General features: G+C 34.1%; 1 long non-coding RNA gene across 13 annotated transcripts in view; it reads left to right on the top strand.

The window, feature by feature from the left end:
- LOC111098831 overlaps positions 1-20,764 on the top strand; it is a 187,261-nt gene that overhangs the window by 114,818 nt on the left and 51,679 nt on the right. For all 13 annotated transcript variants that reach the window (XR_005369721.1, XR_005369723.1, XR_005369714.1 and 10 more), the window contains 2 exons: positions 6,809-6,941; positions 7,861-7,934. This is a non-coding gene — a long non-coding RNA (uncharacterized LOC111098831). The remainder of the gene's footprint in view (positions 1-6,808; positions 6,942-7,860; positions 7,935-20,764) is intronic.

The raw sequence follows: 20,764 nt of genomic DNA on the forward strand, positions 1-20,764 counted from the left end.
AGGGTGGAAGATTATTTGGTGGTCCTGACCCAATCAAATGGGTCCTTTAAAATCAGAAAGTTTTCACAGAAGAGGAAGCCAAACATTGGAAGCATGAGAGGATTTCAGTGCACTGTTGCTGCTTTTAAGATGGTGGAAGGCCATGTGGTGAGGAATGGGAATGGCTAAGAATGGAGAGCAGTCCCTCCATGACAACTAGCAAGGAAACAAGGGCCTCGATAGTAAAACAAGAAACTGAATTCTGCCAACAACAGTGAGCCTGGAAGTGGATTTTTCCCATTTGCCTTCAACTGAGAACTCAGCTCAGTTGACACGCTGATTTCAACATGTGCAGAGAGTCAAGATATGCCTTATTGGACTTCTGACATACAGAAGTGTGAGATAGTAAATAAAGGAGTGTTGTTTTAAGCTGCTTAGTTTTGGTAATTTGTTATGCAGCAGAAAACAAATACACCGGTTTTCTGTATCCTTTACGTGTATTTGAGAAATCTGAAATTGTTCTGATCTAAACTGTTACTTAAGTTTGTCTTCCACAGGGAGATTTTTAGGATATTCTTTTTGACTCATTGTTTTGAAATTTCTTAATCATATATTTTAACATGAATCTATTTCTATCTTTTTTTCCCTAGGTACATGGTAAGCTTTTTATAATGAGGAGAATTATTTTGGCCCAGAAAATTTTCAAGAATTACTTTTTTTTTATTTTTTCCCCTACCATTTTCCCTGTAATGTCTTTATAGAACTCCCATTATTCATATGTTGGACATACTTGACTAATGATCCAATTTTTTATATTTCCCACAATTTTCTCTTTCCTCCTCAATATTTTTTCTTAATTAATTTCATTTTCTAACACTTTAATTGAATTCCTCATTTCTACTATTTCTACTATTATATTATTCATTGCCACGTGTGCATACATGCGTGAGTGCATGTGTGTGTAGTTTTCAGCCTTCTTCACAAGTTTATCTTTGCTACAATTCTTATTTCTTCTTGTGGTGTCTGTCTGTGTATTTCATATTAGAAGATTTCTTAGAATGGCTAAGTGCTTCTTGGCTTTTTGCTCATACATGAAAACATATTGCATATGATGGAATTGTCATCTGAAGGTTTCACTATAGGGTGAATCAGCAGAGCTTTTTCATTGGAAAACTTTCATTATCAAAATTTGTAAATCTTTTCTGATGCCACAGAGAGGAATCTTTCACTCCCTTGAAGAAAAGTATAAGCATTATTCTTGTAACTATGGCAAACAAATTATCTGCCCAGAGCTCGAGGAGTAGAACAAAGGAAGAAAGGTATAGTCTTGATACTCCATATATAACCATATATAAACTTTCATTAGTTCTCCAATTATCCATATGGCACTTCTGGCTGTTGTCTCCTAGTACAGAGAGAAATTCATTCTTCAGAGAATATGTTTTCTGTTCTGGCTGAGTGTAAGGTAGCAGGTGTGCCAGTGGCCTGGTTTTCCTGGGGTGGGGGGGCGGCAGGGAAGGACTGTAGCAGGGTCCTAGGGGGAGGTGGGAGTGGGAAAACTTTTTTGCAGCATATTTTCTTGTTTTGGGCGTCATTCTCATACTTTTTTCAGAGGTATCAGAACATTAGGGGGAATTCTGAGTTGCAAACCAAATTGCTTCTCACTTTGCATGACTTGGAATTAGTTTTCAATTGTTCAAAACCAGACATCACTTACCCTGATTTCCAGATTCCAAATTTTACTGCCATCACCTTTTTTCCTATTCTTTGTTCTTACAAGTTTATGGATTCTGAAAATATATTTTATTGTTGTTAGAGTAGAGGCTAGGGATAAATATCAGCCATATTTTTAGAGTCATTTTAAAAACATAAATTATATACTATGTCACATCTCTGCTCTAAACATATCAATGGCTTCCTCTTTCATTGGAGTGGAACACTCAGTTCTACCTGTGTAGCCCAGCTGCCTGCTTCTTTGCCATATTTTGTACCACTCTGTTTTGATCAGTATGCTTTAGATACTGACCCCTGTTCTATTCCTCTATTATGTATGAGTTTTCCTACTTCAGAGTTTCTTATACTTTCCATTTCCTGTACTCAGACTGTTTATTTTCCCCTCCTTAACCCTTTCTACACATTCTTAATAAGTAAGGTTAACTCTTACTTATTTTCCACTTTAGATGTCATCTTCCCTAGGAGGCCTTTTCTAACCTCCTGGTCTTAAAAATATTTTGTTATATTACCTGAGAGTCTTTTGCCTGACACAGTTAGCAATAATATCTTAGTATGAATGACATCTTTTATGTCTGTCTCCTTGCTTGTTTTTAACTTCTTGCAGGGTTTTTTTTTTTTTTTTTTTTGAACAGTGTATTGATGAGAGCCTCTTGCAGTTACAGATACATAATTAGCACTGAATAAATGTTCTTGAGTATATAGATAAATTGATGAATATGTGGAGTTGCCTCTTTCATGCTGTGGCTTTCCTAAGGAAAAGTGGGAGGACATATGGGAAGAATGCTGAGAAGTATGTGAGTGAACTTTCTGTTGATGCATAAGAGAACTCTCAAATAGTTTCTGAAAAAAAATGTAATTGAATTGAGGGCTCAACCACACCCCTTTCTTTGAATGTTACAGTTTTCTTTAGAGAATTTAAGTTATCCTTTACTAGGTGCATAACTCTGAGCATGATGCATACATTCTTCATTTCTTAATTTTTTCTTTTATGGAATTGGTATAATAGTGCTAATTTTAAGTACATTGGCTTTCTCAAAGATTGATTAACACACACATGTAAAGCCATTAGAATTCTGCCTTGAATATTGAATGTAATTACTATAGTTTCTTATTCTCTTCATTTCTTCTGTGTTTTAGCTTGATTCAATATAAGGAAAGGAAGGTACCTTTTCTAGGTAGTGAAAGACTTAAACTAAGTTATCACAGGACATGGTGAAATTTGCTTTACAGCTTCCTTAAAAATGAGGATAGACCTATCTGTCAAATCTTGATTTAAGTTGGCCCATGTATTAAATGAATTCTTAAAAAAAATAAAAAATAAAAAATAAATAAAAAAAAAAAAAAAAAAAATAAAAAAAATAAATGAATTCTTGAAGTCCTTTAGGCTTGCAGATTCTAGAGTAGGAGAATAGTGTAACTAGTATTATTTCTTATCTAGAACAGCTCAATGTACCAACAGTCATAGGGCTGTGATTGCTCTAAAAACTGGACTATCTTACAAGGTTTAAGGCATATTAGGAAAAAATATCAGTATGGGTAAGAGGCAAAGTTGTGTTTATCATGTCCTTGAAGGCAGGGGATTCTGGCTTTGGTATTCTAGAGTCATCAATATATGATGCATGCTGTGACATCCAATACTGGCTAACTTAGCTACTTCAGCTAAATTGAAATAACTTAATTGGCTAAAAGGAGAGCTGTAGTGGTTTTTTTTGTTGTTGTTGTTGTTGTTGTTGCTGTCCTAGCGGGAAGTAATCATCTAAACACTCAGCGTCTTGACATTCTTTAAGATAGCAAGCTTTCTCGGGTCAATTTTGTTTTTTCACTCAACAAATAGTAGTAGAGAACCTATTACATGTAGATAAGTATTAATTATTTATTTAGTAAAATACTGTAGAAAAATACCACTTCAGGCTCATTGCTTTATTTCTTTAAAGCTTGACTTAAAAAGTTATACGTTCTTATGAAAAGTTAAAATAGCCAAACTGACTAGAAAAGAAGAGACCATATTCAACTGGAAGAATTGATTAATGCTTCTTGGAGTATGTGGCATTAGTTCTGTATATTAAAAGGTGCTCATTAATTTGATAGTTGTAGTTTAAATTTGGCCCATAGCCTCACTAGAGGTTCAAAGTGTTTTCAGATGATACCAAATAAACTAGCTTGATTGGATCATTGACTTCATGATGGAGTCCAGTTTAGAAGAGAATTTCCAGTCAGATTCTCTCTCTCAACCTGCCAAAATTCCTACTTATTCTACCAGTATCAGTTTACTTGTCATGTCCTGTCAAAATTGTACTTGGACTCCCTTTAATACATTAAGTCTTCTTGTACCTTTTGCCTACATGCTTCTTTTTAAATGCTCACCTGCCTAGGAACCAGAGTTGCAGACGAGGTTTGGGGCTGGTAGTTATATACCAACTGGCGTAGTGTTTTAGATTTTGATTGTTATTCATGATCTACGTAAATGCCTGCCTCAATCATGTGATCTAAGGTGGTCTTTTCCACATGCAGCCTAATGCATTGACAACACTTCGAGTATTGCCATAGGGTTGGGTCGGTTTCTGAGTCATGTTATTGAAAATGATTTGTGCAAAGAATGACTTACAGACTTTTCTGAGTTGCTTGAGAATTGAGTTCAAGTGCTCAGAGTCCAGATAAGTCTTGATGCTCCAGCTTTTGCAGAAGACTTTCTAGGGACTAACTTAAATTGTCCTTTGTGAAGAAGAGTGGGTTGGAGGGTATTTTGGAGCTCAATTGGATTAATTGAGGTAGTAGTGATAGAGTCATAGAAGCAATTATCGAGGCTGGGTATTTTTGGCATTTAACAATTACGAAGCCTTAGACTCTGAGATGAAAGGAAAACAAGTTTTTTGTTTGTTTGTTTTTGTTTTTGTTTTTTTGTTTTTTTTAATTAGCTCATGTAGTCTGTAAGCAAATAAACTGAATCATGGACTTTCGGGAAGTCTCTGTTTGATAGAGAGGAGCTGGAGCTATAACTTTCCTGGAAGTCTGGTATGCTCAGCCAAGGCTCAGTAGGTCAGCTTTGCCAGTGGTCTGAAATGGGAAAAAAGTTGTGATCACTTAGGAATAAGAATAATGGCTTTCAGAGAGCACCATCCGCAGATCATATATTGGGCTTTCTTTTTTTCTTCAAATTTTTTGAATTGTGTTCATAAATGTGTGTTGAACTTAGTTGTTTAACCTTTTAATAAGTCAGTGAGGAAACTTTGAACACTTTTATTCCTTGGGTAAAGGTTGAAATAAAATCGATATGGTTTAGGTGTTTCAGATGTCTTATTTATTTGCACAGTCCTATCTTTAGAGAATTTTAATGTGTGTATCATCCAGGTAGAAGATGGTATAGGATATATGTTTGCAAATAGGCCAATTTTGTGCTTTCTGTTCAGCTATGGAAAATGTCCTGATTCAGTTATGATCTTTGCTATTTTAAAATTGTAAACCAAATCTTCATTTCGGTTGATTTTCCCTTCTGATAATACTAACACATAAACAACTGCATAGTTTTTCATATAGAGTGACTTAAATGACTTGTTTTAAATAAACAATTTAATTACATTAATTGTTTCCATTGACAAAATTTCATTTCTAAAATAGGTATCTCCCAGAATTTACCTATTTAGGAAAAGGGGCTAAGACATTTTCTTCCATGGCATTGAAAAACTCAATTTGAGCTTGTTACCTGCTGCCTTGTGAGGAACAAGGAAGCAAAAGTTGATATTGCCTCCACTTTTTCAGAAAATGTATGTACAGAAATTTCTATCCATAGTAGAAATGGAAATAGCTTGTTTCTGAGGGTTCACCCTTATAGGTAACTTTGTGTTGTTTTTATTTATCTTAGAAAAAATTTTCACCCAGAGACTGTTTTTTCTCTAATATGTTAAATGGATGAAGCAGGTATTGAAGCTAGTGGGAAAAATGTTCCCTGAAAATTTAGAAGCAACTATTTGCGATAACATTTCTTTTTTTAAACACACACATACATCATGATAAAGGTAGTTTTAAGATAGAATTTTAGGATTTAATGCTCCTAGTTTCAGGGAGTTTTTCTACATGATGATTGTAATTAAAATTAGCTGCATGTAGAGGCTCTCGTTAGACTCTTGGTCTGTAGAAGTGAGGGCATTGTACACTTCATTTCATGATCTATAAAAACTATTTTGCCCTCTAATCTCATGGGACCTCCAGTTGTGTGACCTAGCCAAATCTGTGCTTCTCAAGGATATTTTCATAACACTGAAAGGTTCTCTGTAGCAGTTTGTTGAGATCAGCAGGTTTAAAGGATTAGTTTTGCGGGAAAGTCGAGGAAAAAAATAAGATTAAAAAAATAAGATTATTTATATTGATTCAAAAAAGAAAGAAAGGAAGAAAGGAAGAAAGGAAGGCGATATGCTCTTCTTGCTCACTTGAATTTTCCCCCAAACTTTGTTAAAACAGTATGGAAGGGGTGATGGCATTTACCTTTTTAAAAAAGGGGAAATGGATATTATCTTAATATCCGGCTTACTCATATATAGACCTGCAGATGTATTTATTTAAAAGGCATAAAAATAGAATGATAGTTTTCTAAAACATCAAACTTTGCTACAATCTGAAAAAGACCTATTCTTGATTAGTTTTATATAAATATCCTTCTTGTTTACCAAGAAGATATCTTTAGTTTTATAAATTTACATCACCTTTTTTTTTGCACTCCTATACTTGGTTGAACTGGCTGACACAGAGGAATTCTCAGGAATGGTAAATTTATTTTAGCATTAGTTTAGGAAAAATTTAATTAGAAATATGATACACCAGTTGCAAAATAAATCATAAAATAAATTCCTGAGCTCATTGTGAAGGATTTTGAATTATGGCTAATTTGAATAATCCAGCCCAATTGGGAATTGCCTCTCACTGTTGTTTGCATGAGAAGAAAAGCGGCCCAGTAGCTGCTAATATGTTTTTACTGGCACTGGAAGTAATTTCTAAATAAAAAGAAAGAAAGAGCTGCTGAGCACTTAGAATGAAAGATTTTGTGAAATGTTTTTCTTTTTGAGATTTCTTTTTTTACTTATTTGTATTTTATGCCCTCTAGGATTACAAATACTGCTCTCCAGGCCACTCAACATTAACAAATACATGTTTTTCAAGCAGACAGAAATGCAGGATGCCATAGAACTTATTCTTAGAGAGTAAGAGTAAAGACTGCAAGAAGGGAAAAATGGAAGGTAAGTGAGATGAAAGTTTGATAAACAAGTTAATAAACATTGTATAAATCAAAGGTTCTAGGCTTAAACTCCTCTGGGACTCTGAGCATCCTGGTGAGTTGAAGAGCACATGACTCATATAAGTAGATTCACCTTTAGGATCTTAATATTATTGCAATGAATGAATCCAATCTCAGTATTGCCAGAGTATGGGATCTGCCAGTAAATGGATTATCTCGTCAGAGCTCAACACTCTTCTATAAGAGACAACAAAATATAACAACATTTAGTAATGTCTGGGAACAAATAAAAATTACTGGATAAGCAATAAAGCAGGAAAACATGACTCATAATCAGGAAAAAAATTAATCAGTAGAAAAAGATTCAGAAATGAATGTTTGTGGGATAATCTATTGCTAAGATTTTAAACAGCTTTCATAAATATGTCCAAAATAAACATAAAGTATTATAAATACAGAGTTGGCCAAGGCAATCTAATTAGAAATCATTCCCTCAACAATGAAGCCAAAATGACTTGTTGCCTAATGATGTCACTCAAACTAAAATGCATGCATTTGATGTGTGTGTGTTTTGAAATATAGATACAAACTGTCTTAGAAACAAAAAATACTATTTTGGACCTTTTGGCTCAGCTATGAAAGGTGTGTACAAATTATCAGATACAATAGCTGTATTTTAAAGGAAGCATAGCATTTTTTTTTTTTTACACTGCAGTAGTGGTTTTATGACTTAAACACACACATAAAAATGTGTCCACCCTGAGATTTACCTTTTCCTAGAGATACTGATTTAGGATATATGGAATATATTTGTTTGAGTTTTTAAATATAGCATCCCAGTAGAAATTCTGATCTAAGTGGAAAAAGTGAGTCATTAAAAAGATAATACTGTTTTTATGTTCATCACTTTGTTTTTCTAGTAAGAACTATTTGCAACTCAGAACAATTTTTTCCTTCTGAGACCTGAAGAGGTGAGAAGAAAAAGCCTTTTGAGGTAAATCATAAAGATAAGCCCTTAACTCATAGATACTAAGCTTTTGGGTTGAATAGATAACTTCTCTAACTTGCTGAACTGACTTTTATTTAAAGAGAGCTGTACTTTGAAAATTATTCCCTTGGATATTGTACAGTGGTTGGGATAATTTATAACTAACTCATTTTATTTTTACTAGTCTTGATTCAAAAGATTTGAAGGTTTGCTTCAGATTAACCAAACCAAGTGAATTACATCATACTTAATGAACAGAATTAAAGCCAATATTTAATACAAGCTACTGACATATTACCAAATAATTCTACTTTAAATATTTCCCAGATGCAAAGTTCTGTGTTTTACTCTGTATTCTAGGGATGTGCAAAATTGTCTGGCACTCATACTTAACTTGCTTCATTAGGCCTATAGAAGAATTTGATTAATAAATTTGTTGTTTTGTTCTATATATTTGTTTTTGATTGGCCAACAGTATTGTGTCTCTCCCTTCAATAATTTTACTCCCAATAGACCTTATAATGTATAGCAAATAAATTATTTTTGGGTTATGAGAATACCTACTTACTAAATGTTATATAGAAAACCTATCTGTAAAGTAGGGCAAATTTAGCTCTTCTGAAAAGTCTTCTTATCCCAGGTCACTGAGACAACTCCATGGATGCTTAGTTTTTTGAACTTTGGTTTTCTTATCAGTGAAATAGGAATAACACCTATTCTATCTGTATAGGAGATTTATTAGGAGGATCAAAATGAGGTATTTATGTTTATCGTATGGTAAAATGTGTTCTGCACTTTGACAGTACTTAGCGAGATTGTCATTGTGGTTCTCATAATATACTTTACAAAGAGAAAATAAAGAATACCAAATCTTTAGGCTTAGCTTTTCTAGGTGAATCAGTATATCAAGAACATAAGGGTTCCTGACACTGTTAGAAAGACCAGGTCAGGTTTTCATTGACTAAAGCAAAATATTTCTCATGCATGTGTATGCATGGACAAACACCTAATATTTTTTTAGAATAGTTTTAGAGTTAAAGAACTATTGTGAAGATAGTACAAAGTGTGCCTGTATACCCCACATCAAGTCTTCTCCATTGCTAATAAATTAGTCTGGTGAACTTATATAATGAATTAAACAATATTGATAAACTAAAGTACACAATTTATTCAAATCTCTTTAGTTTCTCTCTAATAGTCTTTTATTTTTTTTCTACTGTTCCCAAACCCTACCCAGAATACCACATTACATTCTTTTTCCATCATGTCTCAGGCTTCTTTTGATTGTAAGTTGCTAAGACTTTTCTTGTTTTTGAGGACCTTACAACTGTTGAGAATTGTTAGGTAATTTGTAGAAGGTACCTCAGTTGGGATTTTCCTGCTCTCTTTTTCATGATTATACCAGGATTATGTGTTTTGGGGAGGGCCCACAGAGTAAAGTGTCACTTTTATCATATCATTTCAACGTCACATACTGTTTAAACAAACCACTTATCAACTGTTGATGTTAAGCGTGGTCACTTGACTTGAGGTCGTGTTTGTCATATTTCCCCACCATAGAGTTCCGTTTTTTTTTTTTTTTTTTTTTTTTTTCCCCTTTTCTACACTGTGCTTTCAGGAAGGAAGTTACAATGTGCAGCCCATACTTAAGGGGTAAGGAGCTATGCTCCACCTGCTTAAGGGCAAAGTATCTACCTTTATTATTTGAAATTCTTATGCATGGGAAATTTGTCTAGTCTCCCGTTTATTTATTCAACCATTTATTTATCTCAGTATGAGGTGCTTAATTTATACTTTGGGTTATAAATCCAGTACCGCTTATTTTTTGCTCAGATTGTTTCAGATTTGGCCCCTGGGCATTTAGTTGGCTCCTTTCGGTTGGCTCCAAAAATATTCCAGATTGACCTACGTTTCCTGACCCAGTCCTAGTTCGGCGTTTTCTCTAAGGAGCCCTGGCTCCTTTTATTGCAGAGTGATATTTTAAACCAATATTTTGTTCTTGGTATGTTCATTACTGCTGGTGTGTCATTGTTTCTAGATCCTCTCAAGTCAACAGTGCTGAAGATACCTATGTGTCTCTACTAATACATGTATATTCACAAATCTGGTATTTCTACATGTACCTATCTGTTGACCTAAATATGTGTTCATACTAATGTCTCTAATTCCAACCTATTATCACATGGGCCATTTTAGCCTTCTGCCCTATTCATTTTTAACCTCCCATTCACACCATAAGAAACCTAAATCCCATCAGCCACGTCTGTATTAGTTTCCTATTGCTGTTGTAACTAATTATCACAAACACAGTGGTTTAAACAACACTAATTTATTACCGAACATTTCTTTAGATCAGAAATAAAATATAGATTCAGTCAAGGTGTCAGGAGGGCTGCTCTATTCCTTCTGGGGGCTCCATCAGAGAATACACTTCCTTGCCTTTATCCAGCCATTATAGGTTGTATTTGAATGTTTATAATGGTTTTACCATAATCACCAGTATAGAAGCTCCTATAAAATATAAGTGTTTTTGGGACACCTGCATGGCTCAGTTGGGTTAAGTGTCCAACTCTTGATTTTGGGTCACATCACGCATGATCTTGAGGTTATGAGATCGAGCCCTATGTCAGGCTCTGAACTCAGTATGAAGCCTGCTTGAGATTCTCTCTCTCTCTCTCTCCCCTAAAATAAATAAGTAAATCTTTACGAAAAGTATAAGTTTCCTCTGCCTGACTTATTTTGCTTAGCATAATATGTGCTAGCTCCATCCATCTTGTTGCAATTGGCAAGATTTCATTCCTTTCCATAGCTGAGTAATATACCATATGATTTCACTCATAAGTGGGATTTAAGGAACAAAATAGATGAACATATGGGAAGAGAAAAAAGAAAGAATGAGGGAAATAAACATAAGAGACTCTTTACAACATAGAACAAACTAGTTTGATGGAGGGCACGGGCTTTCCCTTTTCTCCACATCCTTGCAGACCCTTGTTATTTCCTGTTGTTGTTGCATTTTTAATTTTGGCCATTCTGACAGGTGTTAGGCTGATATCCATTGTATTTTCTTTGGATAAGCATCTGTTTAGATTTTTTGACTATTTTTTTTTCTTTTTTGTTATCTTTTTAGAGTTCTTAGTATATTTTAAATACAAGTCACTTATCAGTTATGTGTTTTACAAATGTATTTTTCTAGTCTGTGGCTTGTCTTTTCATTCCTTATATAATAGTGACTGGCAGAACAGAATTTTTAATTTTAATGAAACACAACTTAGCTTTTTTCCATGGTTTAAGCTATTGATATTTTCTTTAAAAACTCATCACCAGGGATCCCTGGGTGGCGCAGCAGTTTGGTGCCTGCCTTTGGCCCAGGGCGTGATCCCGGAGACCCGGGATCGAATCCCACATCGGGCTCCCGGTGCATGGAGCCTGCTTCTCCCTCTGCCTGTGTCTCTGCCTCTCTCTCTCTCTCTGTATCTGTCATAAATAAATAAAATATTAAAAAAAAACTCATCACCAAAAGCAATATCATATAGATTTTCTTCTGTGTCTTCTTCATGAAGTTTTATAGTTTTGCATTTTAGGTGTGAAATCCATTTTGAATTAATTTTTATTTGAGGTGTAACGTCTTTGTCAAGGTTCTTTTCTTTTTAGTAAACGACAATTCAGTTGTTCCAGCACCACTTGTTGGAAAGAAATAAACTGCATTTCTTTTTTTTTCCTATGCTAAAGATCAGTTGGTTATATTCCTTTAGGCTATATCTGGGTTCTTTATCCTGTTCTATCGATGGATGTAACTATTCCTTTGTCAATATTACACTGTCTTCATTCCTGTAGCCTTATAAGACTTGACATCAGATAGAGGGAGTTCTTTAGCTTCTTCTTGTTAAGTGTTACCTTGGCTCTTCTAGAACTTTTTATTTTTCATATAAAATTTATAATCAGTTTGTCAGTATCTACAAAATTGCTTTCTGGAAATTTGATTGGCATTTCATTGCTTCTATCAATCAAGTTGGGAAGAATTGACATCTTAAGACAATTGAGTCTTCAATCCCTGAACATAGAATAGCTCTTCATATATACATACAATACATACATGTCTCACTAAATGTGAGATCTTTGATTTTTTCACTTGTGTTTTTTACTTCTCCTTTTGAGTTCAGTGAATATTTTGTTAGATTTATGCATATTTTATTTTTGAGTGCTATACTAAAATTTATTATTTGTTACAAATTTCAAATCCCAATTTTCCATTGTTGGTATGTAGGAAAGCAATTGACTTTGGTATATTAATCTTGTATCCTACAATAATTCCTTTCTAAAATGTATAACTCTTATTTCCTTTTCAAGTCATATTGTACTAGCAAGGACTTGCCATGTAACGTTGAGTAGGATATATCCTTGTCTTGTTTCCAATCTTAGTGGAAAACATCCAGTCTCACCATTATGTAGGATGTTAGCAGTAGATTGTCAGAAGATATTCTTCATCAAATTAAGGACGTTTATCTCTATTCCTAGTTGCAGAGAATTTTTATCATAAATGGGTATTAGATTTTGTCAGATGCTTTTCTTGTGACAATTGATGGGATCATATGATTTCCCTACATTAGTCTGATGATGAGGTGGCTTACATTGATTAATTTTTGAATTTTGAATCAGCCTTGTATGTTTAGAATAAATCCTACTTGGTGATTGTATATAATTCTTTTCATATATTGTTGGATTTGACTTACTAATATTTTGTTGAGGATTTTTGCAGTTATGTCCATGTGAGTATTGAGTATTGACCTGTAGTTTTCCTTTCTTGTAATTTTTTTTCCTGATTTTGGTGTGTTGGTAATGCTGGTCTTATAGAGTGATTTATGAAGTGTTTCCTCTGCTTCTGTTTTCTGGAAGAGATTTTGGAGAATTGATATCATCTCCTATATTATCCTCCCCACCCCTTGCCATTTATTTGTTACAATTCACTGGTAAAATCTTATAGATCTGGTGATTACTTTTGCATAAGAATATTCATTATTAAGTCAATTTTTCAATAGCTATAAGGCTTTTTAGATCGTAAATTTTCCTCTTGTGAGTTTTGATAATTTATATCTTTCAAGAAGTTCTTTAATTTTATTTACATTATCATATTTATGAGAATAGAGTTGTTTGTTATACCTCTAGTTTGTAGAATTGGCAAACTGAATCTTTTGCCAGCTCAATTTTTTGTTGGTTTTGATTTGATATTTTTAATAGAAGAGCATAAAAAACTAAATGATGTGTCTTTAGTCAGTCTGCTTAAGAAATCTTCTTGATTGCCAAATGTCAATCAAGCACTGTGCCTAAGATGCAGGTGATAAAAGTAATCTTTGTATAAGCTAATATATCATGTATCTTTTTGAACTCCATATAACCATATGTTTAATACAATCCAGGAAATAGCAAATTTCAATAAATATTTTAGGATTTAATAGTAATGTGCAGAATTATTTATTTTTCAGTCCCCCTGCTTTTAAGAGCTTAGAATTTTATATTGAAATCCTAGCAAATTGTAGGCTAGTTAACAACATTATTTTTCTTCAAAAATGCATCTTTCTGGGAAATTTTCCCTGTGTAAACAGACTCATTAGTGTAGGTAAAACATAAAGCTGATTCAAAAGGAGATACATTATTTGTTACAATAAATACTGAAGAAATCAAATTTGCTATCACAGTCAAAGACTACTATAGTCTTTGAAATGAGAATTCAATAAATTTTGTCATTTAGAAAATCACATTGACTATCTGAGTTTGTAGACAAAAGTTTCTAATTTCAACTAATGTATTACTTATTGGATACATATTTTTCTGACATGTGTGTTTACACTTACACATTGAGGGAAAAAAAATAGGATATTTGTAACCCCACACTGGGCTAGATATCCTTCAGTTCCTCCAGTTTCCAAATTCTAGATACCTTGAATAAAGGAGAAAAAGCATATAAATGTGAAAAAAAAATTAAAAATGAAGAAAAGAAACAAAAGTTAAATACAATAAGGGAACATGGAGAAAAGGAACTAAAGTAATGAGGTACTTGGATCATTTGAGGCCTAGGAATGCTGGATTTTGAACAGTTGTGAGAGATTAAGGTTTTGCCTATAGCTGTATACTTTCTAAAAGAAGATACAACCTTTTGAGAAATAATAGCAATTAGAATTTTTTAGTAACATATGGAATGAAATGAAAGAAACAGTTTTTTGTTTGTTTTTTAAAACTCTACACATGTAGATAGTTAGATACGTCTTAGTATTTACTGACTTTTGGCTGGTATTGCAGACTTTCTTTGTAGCATCAACTAGGTATTTTAACTGTATTATGAATAACAAAAGTGTAGTTCTTTTTTTTTTTTTTTCCTTTTTCAAATGGAGGTGACTGTAAAATTAATCTAAAATGACTGGCTCTTTAAAAACTGATGAAACTGAAGTCCATTTAGTGAGGTAAGTAACTTGTTCTCAGTCACACAATGTCAGAGTTAAGACTAGAAGTGAAGTCTCCAGGGCTCCCAGCTCAAGATGTTTTTCTCTACCATTCACCATCTCATGGGACCACACTGTCATTTCTAAAACCATTAAATCAGATGGAATTAACCTCTTTCTGTCTGACTGAGTAGACCTAAATAAATAAATTAGTTGCAAACAGTTGAAAATCTGGAGAATATTATCCTAAGTTTCTTAGTGTTGTGTACTTCCTCAAGAATGTGGTTCCCAAGTTAGACTTAAAAAGAATATAATCCAGTCATCAGATGGTAGACAGCTCCTCAGTCCAGTAGTTCAGACAGCTAGGAAATTGATCCTTAATTTGAAAACTGATAAAAGTATTATAATTTTGATTAGTTATATAGAAGGCACCTTTATATATTATGCTTCCAACAGGATTCAAGAAGAGAGGAATTAAGATAAATCATCCATATATTATCTCTTCCTCTCTTTATATACTTGAATAAGTGGCTAGTGGCAGTGATAACTTGAGCTAAAACTTGGCTTGGAAGGGGTAAGAAAGCAAATTCTTACTATTCTGGATAAAATTTGAGAGATTAATTAGAAATATGCTATGATATAGGTGGTAGAAAAGAAATCTCAGCCAGGAGTCCTAAAGTAACTTACAATTTAATCACAGATATCTTCCTTCTGAGCTGTACTGCTGAAAATTCCCAACTGATTTATAGATGCTTAATTTAGTTACCCCTTGAAGCTGTGCTTTTGTTTAATTCCTATATTTCAGTACCCTGTAATATACTTTGCAATCTTACACTTATTTTTATTAAGACTCCTGAAAAGTATATTGGTAACATCGAGTTATTTCTCTTAGATGCATTAAAACAGGTAGAATATGGTTATAATAAGATATACAATATTATTCAACAATGAGGACCAAAAGTTAAAAAAATCAGCACTGACATTTGACAGTCCTTTAGATCTAAGTAAGGTCATTGGTTCTTTAGAGCATTCTGCTATTCAAATTGCAGCAAAACACAAGGGTTATACAGGAAATCTTGAATTTCTGCTGTAATTATTGATAATAAGAAATTAAACCAGGGTCTTAATGTTTCTTATACTTTTCTTATTTTTAATATCATGTAAAAAGTATGAGAATTTTCTTCTCAAGTTCCTGCTCACCAGCTCATCTGTTTTACAGTTTCAGCTGGCATATATTTAAGTGAGCATGTTCAATGTATTGTGCTGCTGCTGACGTTTTTAAGTTTGAGTTGATTGGGAAAAGTCGTAATTCAGCTTCCTCTGAAAATCACCTATCAAGATGCAAAAATCTAAAGCTTTCCCTTAGGGAACTCATCTAAATTCCATCTTTTGGCTGTGATTTTTTTTTTCTCAGCTCCTGGCATTGAAATATATAGTAGTTATTGATCATACTGACATATTTTTAGGGTGCCTTTGCAACTAGAAATCTGTGAACTTAATTTTCCAATTTGGGATATTTTAAAAGGGGACTTCACTCAGCTTTGCTATATACTTAAACTAGAAGGCATACCAGCCTTTTATCAGGGGAAGTGGGTAGAGTAGGGTGCCACATATCTGGCATTGAGGAGTTACAAGTCCCACCTACCCCCAAAATATTATAGTTTATTAATGCTTCAGATTTAATTCCTAGGGGCACCAGTTGGTTTTGTCTGCCTTTGGCTCAGGTCATGATCCCCAGGTCCTGGAAGGAGCCTGCAGAGTCACATCAGGCTCCCTCCTCCGTGGTGGGCCTGCTCTCCCTCTCCCTTCTACCTCCCTCCCCATGATCTCTCTTGCTATCTCTCTCTCTCTCAAATAAATAAAATCTTTAAAAGAATTAATTCCTGGAGTTCTAAACATTTGAATTTTATATATAAGACTTTATGGTACAGGAATCTTGGGAGAAATAACTGAATATCTAATGGTAATTTGTTCTTTATAAAAATGTGAAAATTCCTTTTCTAGAGAACAAATTTACAAAGTAAATTTGAAAATAAAAAGACTCAGATTAGAGAGAAAGAAGGGGAAAATGGTGTCCCCAAGGATGTAGAGAAGGAATGGTTTAAGAATACTGAAATGTGGGCAGCCTTGGTGGCTCAGCGATTTAGTGCCGCCTTGAGCCCAGGGTGTGATCCTGGAAACCAGGGATTGAGTCTCATGTCAGGCTCCCTGCACGGAGCTTGCTTCTCCCTCTGCCGGTGTCTCTGCCTCTCTTTTTTTTCTCTCTCTCTGTGTCTTTCAAGAATAAATAAATAAAATCTTAAAAACAAATAAAAAAGAATACTGAAATGTTACCAAATTTGCCTACTTCACAAATATGCTTCACACTAAGCTCAGAAGTACACCTTTTCCCCAAGAGTGGGATATTTTCCCTGAAGGACTACATTTCTGATCTTTTTTGGAATGGTAAAAATCTGTATTGAGAGAAGAGTCATTTCAAGATGTTATCCTCTGGTTTATTTAGTCAACTGGAAGCAAAGCTCTCTTTAACTAGTGCTTAAATTTTCAGGCTGAATGTTTTCTTAAGAGTACAAATACCCTTAATAATAGAATCAAGACCAGATCCCATTCAGCCAATGTGAAGGAAACAAAGAAACACAACTTGGAATTATATTCTGTTTTATAATAGCATTTTGCATTACAAGAAAAGTTCTGCAAAACAATGTTATCTCTGCATGGCTCTTTGTTTAGGATGCTAATTATGATCTTTTGATCATGGTATTAACTGAATTGAGTTGGTGTTGCTCTGTTCCTTGACTACTGAATTCAGCTAAATTTTAACCAACCATTTTGTAACATGTTGCTATCAATCACAAGGTGGAGTTATGAAAGAAAATGGATTTGACAGTATAAGCTAGTAACTAAAATGCTATAGTGCACACTGAATTTTACTATTAGATCTAGTACTAATTGGATGAACTTGAAAAAGTCTCTTAATCTTTCTAGGTGTCAGTTGTCCTCTCAAGTGAAAGAACAGCACTGCCTTCAATGATGTCTGTAATTAAGGTGATAGGTATGACCCAAGGGAGAACTCTTGAAAAACAAAAGGGGACAGACAGTGTTAGAAATTATACCTAAAACAGGCATAGCCCAGAATGCCTCAGGAAAACAAAAAAAACATAAATACCCTACCTAAAATGGGCAGATAACTCTTGGAAGTTATTGGCAGTCCCACGTGCTAGGAACTTCCTGCTTCCTCCTCATAGCAATGACGAGCCTTCAGCAACCATTTTTGTAAAATATTACTCTTGTGTCCCAACCTTAACTGGGTGCTTGAGGGGTAAACATTTGAAAAAACTGAGTCTGTCAGAGTTCTTCATCCAGGAATTTAGAATTGAAACTAAACACTTATTTTTTTTTATTTTTTTTTGAAACTAAACACTTATAGTTTAATCTGTCAGTTAACTTTGAAGGGGAAGGAAGATGTAACCTTTCCATTGTAAGTAAATATTCAGAAGCCAAAAAATTCTACAGAACAAGAGTAGAATAAGACAGATAGACCATTAATTTCTATCCCATTTGCTCAGCACAGTGACCATCATAAAATAGGAACTCAGTGAAAATCTTTTAAATGAACCTTCAGTTTATTAACATTATTCATAATTAAATAGTATTTGTCAGATTTCAAACCATATCTTCTCTTTTTGATAATTACATGTTATCTAAAATGTGTATCATATTTCCAATAAGGATTCAATGTGGCTGATTGTTAATTTGTGTATTAGTTAAAACCAAAATAATAAAAAATAAAAACTGTGTTAATGAGTCTCTTGGTGATAGAAGAGAAATACATGGCTCAGGAATTTTGTGGCTTTTGAGACTTAATTTTTTTTGTGTGTGTGGTAAGGGAAGGGATGAGAGAGACATTTTATATAACAGAAAGAAGTTCTTGGGGGGAGTATTTATTAGAGTGCTTTGAGATAACATCATAGTATTGAAGGAATAGTACCAAACTTTGGAAAAGAAGAGAACAGGGAGAGCTTTGAGACCTCAACAAACAAGTTTGTGGTTCTTCTCTTTAGTACATGTCCTCTCTTATGCCTGAGCCATTTTAGTTTTTTTGGCTGTATTATTTGGGTTTTAATTCCCCAGTAGAGATGGTATTGACCCACCTTGGGTCAGATGCTTCTATTACTGGGCCAGTCAGCTATGGTGGGAAGAGAAAAATTATGGAGCACAGATATGGCCATTGAAGGATTTGTTGTGAAATCTTTGGCCAAGAAGCCATCCACATATCGGTGCTAAATAAATGTCATATCCCAATTTCAAAGATATTAAGATATGGGGAATATTAGCATGTTAAAGACAAGTGTCTTAGTTTGAGTTTCCCCGGGTACAGACCATGAGAAAAGTGTTTGAGTACAAGAGATTTATTTGGAAGATAGTCCCTGGAAATGCCAGGAGAGAAATGAGGAAGTGTGACAACAAAGGAAAGGAGGCCAATAAAGAGTATCTCATCAAGCAAGTTACCTCTGTGAGCAAATAGAGCTTAATATCACTGAAAGGCTCTGGGAAATGAGGTAGAACATTCCACCAAGTCATGTGAGTTACCAGTTGAGCTACACTTCTGGGACCTTCGTTAACTAGCACTTCTGTTCTGATTATACAAAGAGAGAGTGGATCTATACAGTCAGTAAAAACAGAACAAAACAAAACAAAATGACTTGGACATAGAGATATGATGCCATCAGTTGGAAGTAGTTGTGGGAGCAAGAAAATGGTAGATGGCTGTGGGAGGGGATAGTGGTGCAACAAGAACAGTATCTGCCTTATTTAGGAAATGTAGCAGTTTCACATATATTACTTTATGATAAAGTAATAGTGTTACAGGATTTGTAATCCCCAGAGGAATGAATAATTAATGTATTTATGTAGGCTCCATGCCCAACATGGGGCTTGAACTCATGACCCTGAGATCAAGATCACAGAGTCTATCAACTTGAGCCAGCCAGGTGCCCCAAGAATAAATGTCTTTAGACAAACTCTTTGAAATACTAAATTTTTAGAAAACAAAATTTACATACCTTTTCAAATTTTGAGCATTAGGTTCATTGATGGTTTTGATATTTTGGTAAATGAGGTGTCCTTTGAGACCTTAAAGAATAATATAGTAGCAGAGTACATGAATATGAGAAAACAATGGAAGATGAGTTTCCTGATCTAAAAAACTTGTTTTCAGTAAACAAATAATATCCAATCTAAGAAAGCTATTGGAAAGTTTTAACAACTTAAAAGTTTTTAAGTTATAATCCATTTACATATATATTTTTATTGTCTTATGTTCTAGGAGTGCTTTACTTTTTTTTATTCCTGAGAGGTAATTTCCAAAATACTTTTCCAAAATAATTATGAGATAATTATTAATACTTGCAGCAGTTTGGAACTATGCTCTTGGTTACTGACTCAGTACTCACTGCTATAGAGTCTAATTTATCAGGGCCCAGAGAAGCAGAACTCATGGACTCTTAAAGGGTGATAATTACTGCTTCTTCAATCCATTTAATATCAGGAGCAAAAAAAGGTGGGGAGGACTCTATAAGAAATCCTACAGATGCATAAAATGTTACCCTTTGCCTGATTTTAGAATTACATTGAATATAGATAAATTCAAGGATACAAAGAAAATATTTGGAAGCAAAGCATCCTGAGGAAACAGGTGATAGTGAGCTTGTGTTCATTCCAAGCTCTACAAAGAAATGAAAATCAATCCAGTAAGAACTGAGTAGAAAGACAATTTTGTTATGATACTTGGTTGAACTATTTACCACATTAGGAGAGCATAAAGCTACCCAGGCCATGCACATTGATCATTTTCCTTCAAAGAGTTTACAACAGTTTACTTAAAATCTCTTGTCCATTCCTATGTGAACAGGCAACTCAGTTAAAAAACTCTTTCATATTAACTATTGGTGTTTAAGAAAAGTCCCTTTGTAGCTTTTGAAAATTAGTTTATTCAACTAGGAGAAACACACTAAGTCATTAAATAGAAAAACAGTACTTTTATTTTAATTAATTAAATAATTAATTTTTCAGATGGGGGTGCGGGGTGGGAGGCAAAGGCAGAGAGAATCTTATGACCCTGAGATCATGAGCTGAGCCAAAATCAAGTGTCTGATGCTTACCAACTGAGCCACTTACATGCACCTATGTACTCTATTTTTAAATATGCTCCAAGCCTAGTATGGGACTCCAGCTCATGACCCTGAAATCAAGAGTTGCATGTTCTACCAATAGAGCCATCTAGACACTCCTAGAAAGACAGCATTTAAAAAATATGGGGCACCTGGGCAGCTCAGTTGGTTAAGAGTCTGCCTTCAGCTCAGGTTATGATACCAGGGGCCTGTGATTAGAGATCAAGCC

The sequence above is a fragment of the Canis lupus genome, chromosome 14 (assembly GCF_011100685.1).
Source record: "Canis lupus familiaris isolate Mischka breed German Shepherd chromosome 14, alternate assembly UU_Cfam_GSD_1.0, whole genome shotgun sequence".
Taxonomy (NCBI): domain Eukaryota; kingdom Metazoa; phylum Chordata; class Mammalia; order Carnivora; family Canidae; genus Canis; species Canis lupus.